Below are 12953 nucleotides of genomic sequence, written 5' to 3'. Positions count from 1 at the left end.
AAAACAAACACCCTCGAGGTATACAATCGTCCTCTTTTTCCACCATAGGGCCTCTACTCTCCACAACTCCCGTTCTAGACGATCCCATGCAGCTGGGAGGGACTAGTCTTTCACCTATCGAGAGGCAACGGAGAAGACGAGCGGGGTTGTGCCTCTACTGTGGCAATAACGGACACCTGGTGATCAACTGTCCACTTAAACCGGGAAACGCCAAAGCCCAGTGAGTATAAGGAGGATCACGCTGGGCACTGCAACCTTTCCCCCTCCTCAACCCTCTACTAGGATTTACCTACCCATCTCCACATTCGGTGAGACCTTCACAGTACAGACACGGGCCTTTCTGGATTCTGGGTCAGGGGGAAACTTCGTTGATCAAGAGTTCGCAATCAAGAATAGGATACCGTTGGTACCCAAAGATCGACCGGTAGCCCTTGAAGCCATCGACGGACGACCCTTGCAGCCCGCGTTCATTTCCTTGCAAACTGTGCCCCTTAAGATCTCGACCGGTGACTGCCACTCCGAGACCATAACACTGGATATTATCCACACTCCCTCCACGGACGTTATTCTGGGACTCCCGTGGCTCCGGATCCACAATCCAGTCATTGACTGGACAGAGTCCACGCCTCTACGTTGGAGTTCCTATTGCTTGGAACATTGCATGTCTACTCCTAAGGCAGTGGCAGGTCTGGAGGTCACGGATCCTGACAGGATACACCTACCGGGGATATATGAAGAGTTTCGCGATGTCTTTGACAAACGCCAGGCAGAGGAACTTCCGCCACATCGTGCGTACGATTGCCCAATCGATCTTCTACCCGGTACCATTCCCCCGAGAGGAGGATCATACCCATTATCCATACCTGAGACCCAGGCTATGAGACAATATATCCAGGAGAATCTCCAGAGGGGGTTCATTCGAAAATCCTCATCACCTGCGGGGGCAGGTTTTTTCTTCGTCAAAAAAAAGGACGGAACCCTCAGACCCTGCATAGACTATCGCGGTCTCAACAAACTCACCATAAAGAACCGCTACCCCCTTCCATTGATAGCAGAATTATTTGACAAACTCCAAGGAGCTAGGATCTTCACCAAACTGGATCTCAGAGGCGCTTATAATCTGGTTAGAATCAGACAAGGAGACGAATGGAAGACAGCATTCAATACTCGCGACGGGCACTACGAGTACCGAGTCATGCCGTTTGGGTTGTGTAATGCCCCTGCGGTCTTCCAAGACTTTGTAAATGACATCTTTAGAGACCTTCTGGACCGTCATGTGATAGTATACCAGGACGATATACTAATTTTTTCCAGATCCATGCCTGAACATACTACTCACGTCAAACAAGTCTTGCGGCGCTTAAGAGAGAACCACTTGTTTGCTAAGCTCGAGAAATGCCATTTCCACCAAAAATCTACCTCCTTTCTCGGCTACATCATATCGGACACCGGTCTCGCTATGGACCCTAGCAAGGTCAAAGCTGTACTCAAATGGCCCTGTCCTCTCTCTCAAGGCTATCCAAAGGTTCCTCGGCTTCGCCAACTATTACCGGAGGTTCATTCAAGGATTCTCATCGGTAGTAGCACCCATCACGGCGCTCACTCAGAAAGGAGCTGACCCTACTAATTGGTCTGACGAAGCTCTCCAGGCCTTCGAGAGGATAAAAACGGCATTCGCCTCAGCACCCATCTTAGTACACCCAGACCCTTCATTACCCTTTTCCTTAGAGGTTGACGCCTCCGATGTAGGAGCAGGTGCTATACTCTCCCAGAGAAAGAACCCTCAAGCTCCACTTCACTCCTGTGTGTATTTTTCTAAAAAAAATTCCTCCGCCCAAAGGAATTATGACGTGGGTAACCGTGAGCTCCTCGCGATCAAACTGGCCTTGGAGGAGTGGAGACACCTACTGGAGGGCACGGAAACGCCTGTCACGATATTAACAGACCATAAAAACCTACTTTACATTGAGGGAGCACGGCGACTCGGGTCTCGCCAGGCAAGATGGTCCTTATTCTTTACGCGCTTCAATTTCCTTATTTCATATATCCCAGGCTCTAAGAACATTAAAGCCGACGCCTTGTCTCGACAGTTCCTGGTAGAGGATAACAAGGTGGAACAGCAGGAGACCATTCTTCCATCCACTTGCATTGTGGCAGCCAATACTTTCAGCGCCTTGTCTGATATTACCAAGGCTCAGAACAACATCCCAGCAGGACTCAAGGTTCCGGAGGATCGTTTGTTCACTCCATTTCTTTACCAGAGGAGAGTCATGGAGTGGGGGCATTCATCCAAGACAGCTGGTCATCCTGGCACCAAAAGAACTACTGAGCTCATCGAACGCACGTTCTGGTGGCCCAACATGCGGAGAGACATACAAGCTTTTGTAGCTACGTGCTCTACTTGTGCACGGAACAAGACGCCACACAACAGACCTGCGGGTCTCCTTCATCCATTACCTATCCCGGAACGTCCATGGACACACATATCTATGGACTTTATCGTTGAGTTGCCTAAATCTAGAGGCATGGACACCATACTTGTAGTGGTGGACAGGTTTTCAAAACAGGCACACTTCATTCCTATGAAAGGTCTACCCACCGCACCGATGTTGTCCGACGTTTTCATCAGGGAGATCTTCAGGTTTCATGGGACTCCCCTGGTCATAGTATCTGACAGAGGATCCCAATTCATTTCCCGGTTCTGGAGGGCGTTTTGTAAGAGTCTGGACGTCACACTACACTTTTCGTCAGACTATCACCCCCAGACCAATGGGCAAACGCACCAATCAGTCTCTCGAACAATTCTTAAGGTGTTTTGTTGCTGATACTCAAGACGACTGGGCAGAACTTCTCCTGTGGGCAGAATTCTCCCATAACAATCTTCGGAATGAATCATCTCAACAGTCACCATTCATGATCAACTATGGCTTCCATCCTTCTGCACTCCCTTCTCTTATCTCAAAGTCTGGAGTCCCGGCCGCAGAGGACAAAATCCTCCACTTACAAGACTTATGGCAGAAAATCCACCTAAACCTACAGCACGCTGGTAAACTACAGAAGAGACAAGCGGACCGTCACCGAAGAGAGGTCCCAGGGTACTCTGTAGGACAAAGGGTCTGGTTATCCACCAAAAACATTATTTTAAAGGTAACTTCACCCAAACTGGCACCGCGCTTCATTGGTCCCTTCCGCATCACTAAAAAGATCAACCCAGTAGCCTACCGGCTAGAACTGCCTAAGACTATGAGAATTCCCTCCGTCTTTCACTCCTCCCTTCTTAAACCATGTCTACAAGACTCATCCTCCAAAGGGCAACCTAAACCTCCGCAAACCATACTGGTAGAGGGTCAACAAGAATACGAGGTACAGACCATCCTCAACTCTAGAATGTCCAGAGGAGGATTGCAATATCTCGTACACTGGAGAGGCTATGGCCCGGAAGAGAGAGAGTGGATCCCTCATCGTTAGGTACATGCCAACCGTCTCATTTATGCCTTCCACCGAAGGTACCCTGAAAAACCATCCCTGGGTCGCCCGGAGGTCTCCCCTCAAGGGGGGGATACTGTCACATCTGCAGCAACTCCGGTCAGAGACCGCCCCGCTGACGCGTCACACGGCGGACCCATGTGCACACACATGGCCAGGGCAGTACACGCACACTCGGAAAGGAGCTGCCAGCGCCTCCCACATGGAGGGAACTCGGCCGTACGCCCGCGTGACGTCAGCGCTCCGCGACGCGCATTGCGCACGCGCGCGGGTTGCTCGGCAACCAAGGCAATCACCAGGAAAGCCTGACCTGCAGGCTGTTTCAGATTACTGCCGCCCGGACATCATTGGAGGACCGGATCACACCCCTGCAAGGTAATTGGATCCTTCCCACATATATACCTGCTCCTGTCTGGCATTCCTTGCTGACATAAACTCCTGTTTATGCATTGTGCTCACCGCTGCTGTTTAGTTTGCTTGAACTTTGCTTGGTCTGACCTGTCTGTTCTCTGATATCCTGATCCTGGCTGTTCTCTGGATTCCTACACTCTCCTGCACTTTGACCCCGGCTTCGCCCTCGACCATTCTACCTTCTATTACCCTGGACCTTGGCTACGGAAATCTACCATCCTCTACTCTCCAACCCCGGAACACGGCAAGTACCCTGATTACCCTGACCTCTCCAACCCTACGACGCGGTACGACTTGGACTACGCATTCCGGACAGGACTGCGTGGTTGTAGGTCGGTGTCTTTCTATCCCCACCTCAGCCCCGCGGTCTTCCGTCCTGTTTGTGGTGAGCGCAGCGTGACACTTTGGTAAGAAAGTCCTTATACTGTTTCTGTTTCCATAGGGTCCTCAGTCAAAACCATATAAGAGGTTCTATCACCTAATAGCCTAAAAGCTTCTGACAAATAGTCCATTCTATCTTGCAGGACTATTCCCCCTCCTTTATCTGCTTGTCTGATTACAAGATCTTTCATACTGCTAAGCTCTTTGAGTGCTGTGTTCTCCTCTTTTGAGTTTGACTGTTTCCCCTCAATAGTGTGGTCAGAAGTGAAATGTGATTACTTGACAATATAAAAGTGGATAAATTAAAAATACCGTGTATCTCTGGATTGCTGGCTCCTAACTCACCTTCCTTCTTTTTAATTTATCCACTTTTATATTGTCAAGTAATCACATTTCACTTCTGACCAGGGGCCTCTCATTTGCACCTAGCAGTCTTCCAAACAGATTTGATCTGTTTGTAGACTTAAACAAATACATTAGAAAAATCACCTTATTGAGACATTTCACTATGCAAAACAAAGAACAACAATGTATATTTAATACACAAGAGATTGCTTGCATTGAAGCAATGACCACACTATTGAGGGAAAACAGTCAAACTGAAAAATCAGTACATTTGTTAGATCCTAGTCAACTATCCATGTATGAGTTAGATAGTTCCATACCATCAAATAAGAATCTTTTTCCTAATACATCAGAATCAGTGTCACCATCAAACTTAGTGATTGAATTAAGTACAATCAAGCCAACTGACATCCAGGAATTAAAAGACATCAAAATAGTCCATTCCCCTTTTTCTGCTAAATCTACGTATTTTCCGTACCACTCAAAAGGATCTTTTGTAGAAACATTCTACACAATGGTACTTAAAGATTTTGAGTTAATGTGTCTTAACACCACTTCGATACGAAATAGAAATCTATCAAAAGAGGAGAACACTGCACTCAAAGAGCTTAGCAGTATGAAAGATCTTGTAATCAGACAAGCAGATAAAGGAGGGGGAATAGTCCTGCAAGATAGAATGGACTATTTGTCAGAAGCTTTTAGGCTATTAGGTGATAGTACCTCTTATATGGTTTTGACTGAGGACCCTATGGAAGAATTTCAGAAACAGTGTAAGGACTTTCTTACCAAAGCCTTAACTATGGACATTATTACAAAAGCAGAGTTTAATTTTTTATACATATGGTTTCCTAGAACACCTATTTTTTACCACATCCCTAAGTTACACAAACACATTTCCATCCCTGCAGGTAGACCCATTGTTTCGGGGGTGGAGTCGATGACGTCCAGCGTGTCCCAATATGTGGATTATTTTTTACAACCTCTAGTGAGCAGATTGAAATCGCATTTGAGAGACACGCTACATGTCCTCGACTCCATCTCTGAAATTAAATGGAAACCAACGTACATTTGGGCTACATGCGATATAACATCTTTATATACATGCATTAAACACAACAAAGGTCTTAAAGCGGTAAAGCATTTCCTCGACTTGGATATGAATATAGGTAATACTCAGTCCACATTTATTTTACAGGCGATTTTATTTATATTAGAGCACAATTATTTTTTGTTTGAGAACACATATTTTCTGCAGATCTGTGGGACGGCCATGGGCACGAGATTTGCCCCCAGCTATGCTAACCTCTACATGGGTTTGTGGGAGGAACTCCATGTGTGGGGTGATGGGGATCTGGGGGCGAGTCTTGTGTACTATGGCCATTACATAGATGATATAATTTTAATTTGAGATGGAGAATTTGAACATTTAGAACACAAATTACAAGCATTCAACACCAATGACATGGATTTAAAATTCACATTTAATATAAACAAAAATAGTATAGTGTTTTTGGATCTCGAACTGGAGGCTAGTTCAGGTGGTGATATTATCACCAAAACCCACTTCAAGACAGTTGCAACAACTAGTTATTTACACAACAATAGCAACTATTACAAAAGATGGCTTGCCAATATTCCCAGGGGCCAATTTCTCAGAATTAGGAGAAATTGTTCTTTACATTCTGATTTTTTGGCCCAGGGGGAGGTATTGGTACAAAGGTTTCTAGCCAAGGGGTACAACAAACATACCATACTTGAGACATTTTGACAAGTCAGTTTGTTAGACCGCGAATCCTTGCTCAATAAATCCAAAAGGGATGGACGGGCAGATGTTAATTCTAAAGATAGTTTCAAATCACCATTATTCATCACGATATAATAATTCAGCGAGAGGTATCACAACAATTCTTAACAAACATTGGAACATACTGCTAAGGGACCCCATAATTGGGAACAAGTTACCAACACATGTTCCTATTGTATACAAAAAAGCCAGGAATTTAAAAACCATGTTGGCTCCTAGTCGCCTTAAACAAATTAATAATCTTCCCATTATTAGACCAATAACAAATGGAAATTTTACCTGTGGTAGAAATAGATGTTTAACTTGTAAACACATGTGTAAAACTGACCAAATTATGTCCTATCACAATAAATCTACACATACAATTAAAAGCCATATGGATTGTCTATCCTCTTTTGTTATTTATGTTATCACATGTTTATGTGGGTACCAGTATGTGGGAAGAACCACACGGACTCTAAGCACAAGATTTCTAGAACACAGACGAAACATCATACATGGCATTACAACTCATAACCTGTCTAGACACTTCTTGGACAAACATAATAAGGATCCATCTTCCTTAAGGGTCATGTGCTTGGAACACATCCCCTTAACATTACTTAGTGGTGATAGAGTCAAGAGACTGAATGTAAGGGAGACCTAGTGGATATATATGTTGGAAACATTGAGTCCAGTAGGTCTCAATGACTGTTTCGATATAAGCACCATCGTTTAACTACTCTCAGTTTACATTGACAGGATCTCAGAGGTCTGGGTTGAGCATGTTTATCGTGCTCCCTTTGATTTCTTAGTCGGTTTATAGAATGGGTGACCCCTGGTCTGAATTTAAAGTAATCATAAGATTTTTTCAAATAAACACAATTTTTAATATACAGTATATATTTTTTTAAGTATTTTTTATATATTTTTTATTATTCATATTATATATATTTTTCACAATCACATAAACACAATTGGGGCATTTATTCTTAATGTCAATCAATTTGTAATAAGATATCAAATTTATTTAATACACATTATTATCAAAATCAATTTTCACTATATTTAATACTATATTAAATTACTTAATACACTTACATTGAAATTGTTATACAACGATCACATATACAATAACTGATTTTCTTTCATTTCATATTGCACACACTTTTTTCTTTATTTATATCACAATAGTTTGGATTGCTGCCTCTTAGCTCATCTCTTTCTACTGTAAATGCTATACTGGCTGTATATTCTTCCCAATTTAAATCTTCCACGATTCAAGTGGATCATTTTGCATTCAATCACTATTGTTACATCTTATATGTTATTTGTCGCTCAATTGTCTAGGAGACCAGTGTAGATTTCTAGTGGGAATAGTATTAATACAATCTCTTACCAAATAACTCACTTTCCCAGTTTTGGCTTAAGTATAAATACAAATATATTAAAATAATCTGTCATTTACGATTCATTTACCCCTCATCCAGTGTTTGATTTAACTTACATAAATATATAATCTAATTTCAGATATAAGGTCTCAATGCCGTATATAATCAAGCATTAGTTCACTATTTTCATCTCTTCCATTACAATCTATATAGAGAGTTTTAAATTTTTATTTGACTCTCCAAACAAGCTTGACCAAACCGTAATAATATTTGACACACTAATTAACAATAACAGTTTGACATTCAATTAGCTATACTATTTTAGTTAGCCTTAATTATTATAAAATTCATACAATGTTGTCCTCTAATAACACTTGAATGTTAAATCTCAAGTTTTCAGCAAGGGCTATTATACATACAATAGCAGTTTTACTACCTTTATATATATATATAATAAACTATTATGCAGCATTATTTATTAATATTAATTATGCTTGAATATATTTTGTTTATAATTTGCAATAAGCCTTTGTTGTTAAACATTATTATGAATATATCTGCATTCATTATGTAGTCATAAATGTTGTAGTTTAATTATAATAATTCATTGTATTTGATTTTGTTTATATATGTTTCTCTTTTTTGTCTTAAATGTATTTCCTTTTAATTAATTCAGTAATAGATGAACCTTCATTGCACCAGGTATAGATTAGCTTAACGATACCTATGAAACTGAACACAGCTGTGGAAAAACGATTTTTATTGGTCTAAGGGACTATTTAACACCAGGTAGTTCTGTTTGGTATCCATCCCCTGATGAAATCCGCAGAGACGGAAGAAACGCGTAGGGTTTCTGGCATTGAAGCTACGGTGGTCGAGCAGTTCCTGGCACCAGCGTGAGGACATAAAGACGTGTGTTAAGATCTTTCCGGGTCCCGGTGTTCCACAAGAGAGGTGAATGGCGGCCGCACGCTGCAAACAAGCGCTCCTAAAGTAAAGTAAAGAACTTTCATCTTGGAGACAGCGGCTGATACTGACACAAGATCTGGAACCATTGTGGATACCTACACACACAGAGGTGACCGTGGAGTCTTCAGTTGGTGCATGGGCTGGTCCCATAATATGCCTTATTTTATCAGACAAATTGTAAGTGTGCATTTGTCTTGTCCATGATGTATTAAAAATATTTTCATCTGATTTTACACAAGGATCGGGCGCTTCTTTTTTCTTTTTCTCTAATATATATATATATATATATATATATATATGTATATATGTATATATATATATATATATTTAGTGTGTGAAAAAGAAAATACACCCTCTTTAAATTCTATGGTTTTACATATCAGGACATAATAACAATCATCTGTTCCTTAGCAGGTCTAAAAATTAGGTAAATACAACCTCAGATGAACAACAACACATGACATATTACACTGTCCTGATTTATTTAACAAATATAAAGCCAAAATGGAGAAGCCATGTATGAAAAACTAAGTACACCCTTACTGCTTCCATGGGATTTAAGATGCTAAGAAGCAGACAGGTGCTGCTAATCAAATGCCCTTGATTAATTGATCATCAGCAAGTGTGACCACCTCTATAAAAGTTTTAGCAGTTTGCTGTTCTGGAGCATTCAGGTGTGTTAACACAAAGCAAGCAGCCATTTTGTTTGTCATCAGCAAGTGTGACCACCTCTATAAAAGTTTTAGCAGTTTGCTGTTCTGGAGCATTCAGGTGTGTGTTAACACAATGCCAAGGAGGAAAGACATCAGCAATGATCTTAGAGAAACAATTGTTGCTGCCTATCAATCTGGGAAGGGTTATAAGGCCATTTCCAAACAATTTAAAGTCCATAATTCTACAGGTTTGCAAAGTTGCATCTGAACAAACCACAAGACTTCTGGAACAATGTCCTTTCGACAGACGAGACCAAAGTGGAGATGTTTGGCCATAATGCACAGCGCCACGTTTGGCAAAAACCAAACACAGCATATCAGCACAAACACCTCATACCAACTGTCAAGCACGGTGGTGGAGGGGTGATGATTTGGGCTTGTTTTGCAGCCACAGGGCCTGGGAACCTTGTAGTCATTGAGTCAACCATGAAGTCCTCAGTGGAGCAGGTTGAGATAGGGTCCCAGTTGAGTATCCAGCAAAGAGCAGAGGCTAGGCAGGTGCTAGAGCAGTATATGTTATGTTCTCGGACAAGCCGGGCAGAACACATACTACGGATCACCCAGGGCTCACCGGTGCTCTGCGTCCTCTTCATAAGCATGCCTACCGAGTATCTGCAGAGGTGAAGGGCAGTATAGAAAGGGAGGTTGAAGAGCTGCACCAGACTATGCTAAAAAGTTCTTGGTGCAGACTGATGCTTCTGACTATGGGATCGGTGCTGTACTCAGCCAAGTGGGGGAGGTGGTAGGATAGCATCCTGTGGTGTACCTGAGCCGCAAATTGCTGCCCAGGGAAGTGGCTTATGCCACTATTGAAAAGAAGTGTTTGGCGATCGTATGGGAACTCTGCAAGCTGCAGCCCAATCTATACGGTTGCCCCTTTACTGTAATCACAGATCACAATCCCCTGAGTTGGTTGTAACAGGTGTCCGGGGAAAAAGCCAAACTGCTGCGCTGGAGTCTTGCCCTGCAAGAGTTCGATTTCACCATCCAGCATAAGAAAGGCAGTGAGCACAGAAATGCGGACAGGCTATCCTGCAAGGACAGTCCTGTTTACCCAGTAACCTCAAGAGCTGTGCGGTCAGTCAAACCACCAGTTGGGGCGATTCAGACAGCCCATACACTTTGATGTGGGGAGGTGTGACAGTAAGGGGGTACCCAGGCCCGTAGATAAAGGTATTATGCCTGGCTGGGTGCCCCTGAGTCATATTGTAAATGTGAAGTGTCAGCTCTGCAGCCCACTGCTGGCTGCAAGCCTGTAAATGCGTTAAAATTGTCTGTGTGTGTCCTGCTAGGAATATGAGGACCACACGCATTATAATAAGCTACATTGAAGGAGTGCGGTCACTGTTAATGAATTAGTTCTGAGGGTTGCGACTGCAAGTACCACATCATTATAATAAGCTACATTGAATGAGTGCAGTCACAGTATGAATTGGTTGAGTGTTGCAACCACAATTACCACAATTACATTGTATGAGTGTGGTCGCGTTTATTGATTAGTTCCGCAAATTGTAACAATGTTTCACTGCCAAACCGCACAGAGGAAAAAAAGGTCTTTAAAAATGCCAGCCGCTTTTCCACACAGCACAGGCACAGGGAGCTAACTTAGGTTAGGAGTATGCCAGCACTGTGAAATGTGGTATGAATGCTGCTGAGGTCCCAACAGTAAAGCAGGTATGTTTTCCGTGTTATTAACGTTTATGAAAAGTAGTGAATGAAAGCCCCCCTCTTTTGGTGTATTAAAATTATGAGAGGGAGGAAATTAACATTCCGACCGGCAGGGCAGTGGATACATTGGGGATTCACAAGTACATTATATGACCGGCCATTCCGGCCAGTGAGTCATGCATAAACTTAAATCAGGACTTCCAGGACATGACGCTGAGATGACTCCCGAATGCCTAGGAAAGTCCGGACTTAAAAGGGTACTGACACTTTAAAGTGTTAAGTGAAGGGAAGTAAATATAAAAAGGTTTGCCTGCCAGATGTCCAGGACAGAGGTAGACATTCTGCTGCCAGAGAAGGGGGCTTGATCAGGTATGCTAAGCGGCTCAGGTGTGATGTTAGCGCATGACCCTTAGCATATCATGAAGCCCCTTGCCCGGCTGCAGGAACTGTTGGCAACTCTGCCATAGAGTGGAGATTTGGTTCCCATGCCGAGATTGGCTGCACGTAGTACAGATAGGCTTTGAATGGTTTTAAAGGTCTGTGCAGTCACTGGGGACGGTAGATTCATCTAAGATACATTGTGCGGTACAAGGACTATTCCATCGTAACTAAGGATTGTACCCAGCTTCAGGAGTTTGTTAGAACTAAGGATTTGTGAACGAATCCTGTAAGGACAGAACTAAAAATGTACTTTCGGTGGAGAAACAGGGGTTGCATGCAGCGCCCCTTGCCAAAGACTGTCACACGGCTCTATTTGCGCACCAACCCCGCTCCTGGGAATTGGTGCCTAGTGACTTTATTCTTGGGAATCTCGTTCCGTGGACATTTTATTTTGTTTGCCCCATTCTGTAAGTGTTTATTCGTATTATTTTGGACTTCAAGCTGTGTGTGTTCATTGTGTAAATAAATTGCAATTTATATTATCTCACGTTTTGTTCAATCAAAGGATCCGGGTAATTTTTGTGTTAAAAGCACTGGTCTCCTGTGACTATATATATATATGTGTGTGTGTGTGTTTGTTTGGGGTGGTAATCAGGTATGCTACCCACCCAGTTAGAGAGTGCTGGAGTGAAGGTTTAGATATTCTCCACAGTGGAGTAGTTTATTTTGTTTATTTTGAATGTTTTGCCTTGTTAAAGGAACAGGCGCAATAAAGCCGGGATTTAATTTCACCCTAATCGGTCTCCATTAAATATACCTCTGCACACATCCCTTACAGGGCTTTTATCTGCATTTTAGGCAAGACGAAGCTTTCCTCTTTTTTCTCTCTAGCCCTTCTCCCCCCATTCCTCACACTCATTCCCCCTCCTCACGCTCAACCCCCTCTTCACACCCAACCCCACCCTCACACTCAACCCCACCCTCACATTCAACCCACCTCCATATCACACTCAACCCCCCATCTCATACGAAATCCCCTCCCTCTAACCCAACCCACCTCCCTCTCACCCAACCTCCCTCCCTGTCACCCAACCTTCCTCCTCTCGCTTAATCCCCCTCTTCCCGCTCAGTCCTCTTCCTCTCAATCACCCCCCCCTCTCAATTCCATCCCCTTTCCCACAAACCCCCTGTAAGAATTTGACATTGGGGGGTGATTGAAAATGGAAAAAAAAATATGTTGAGTGGAAGCTATAAATGTTTTGTTTAGAACCACACAGATGTGAGGATTTTGCACATGCATGTATTTTACCAACAGTCCTGTGCCTTTGCCTTCCGCTTTGTTATTGTAAATGTATCACACAGCATAGATAATGTATGTTTCTTCCACAAACACAGGAGCTATTCGCTTACCGCCACTGGTCCTTA

At 43.0% G+C, this 12953-nt stretch overlaps 1 protein-coding gene across 1 annotated transcript in view; it reads left to right on the top strand.

Moving 5' to 3' along the window:
• Positions 1-12953, top strand: part of CRTAP (cartilage associated protein) — a 410521-nt gene that overhangs the window by 174328 nt on the left and 223240 nt on the right. The window lies entirely within an intron of this gene.

Source organism: Ascaphus truei, chromosome 2 (genome assembly GCF_040206685.1).
Source record: "Ascaphus truei isolate aAscTru1 chromosome 2, aAscTru1.hap1, whole genome shotgun sequence".
Taxonomy (NCBI): Eukaryota; Metazoa; Chordata; class Amphibia; order Anura; family Ascaphidae; genus Ascaphus; species Ascaphus truei.
The sequence above is the reverse complement of the archived record's forward strand: the minus strand, read 5'-3'. Positions and strand labels throughout refer to the sequence as shown.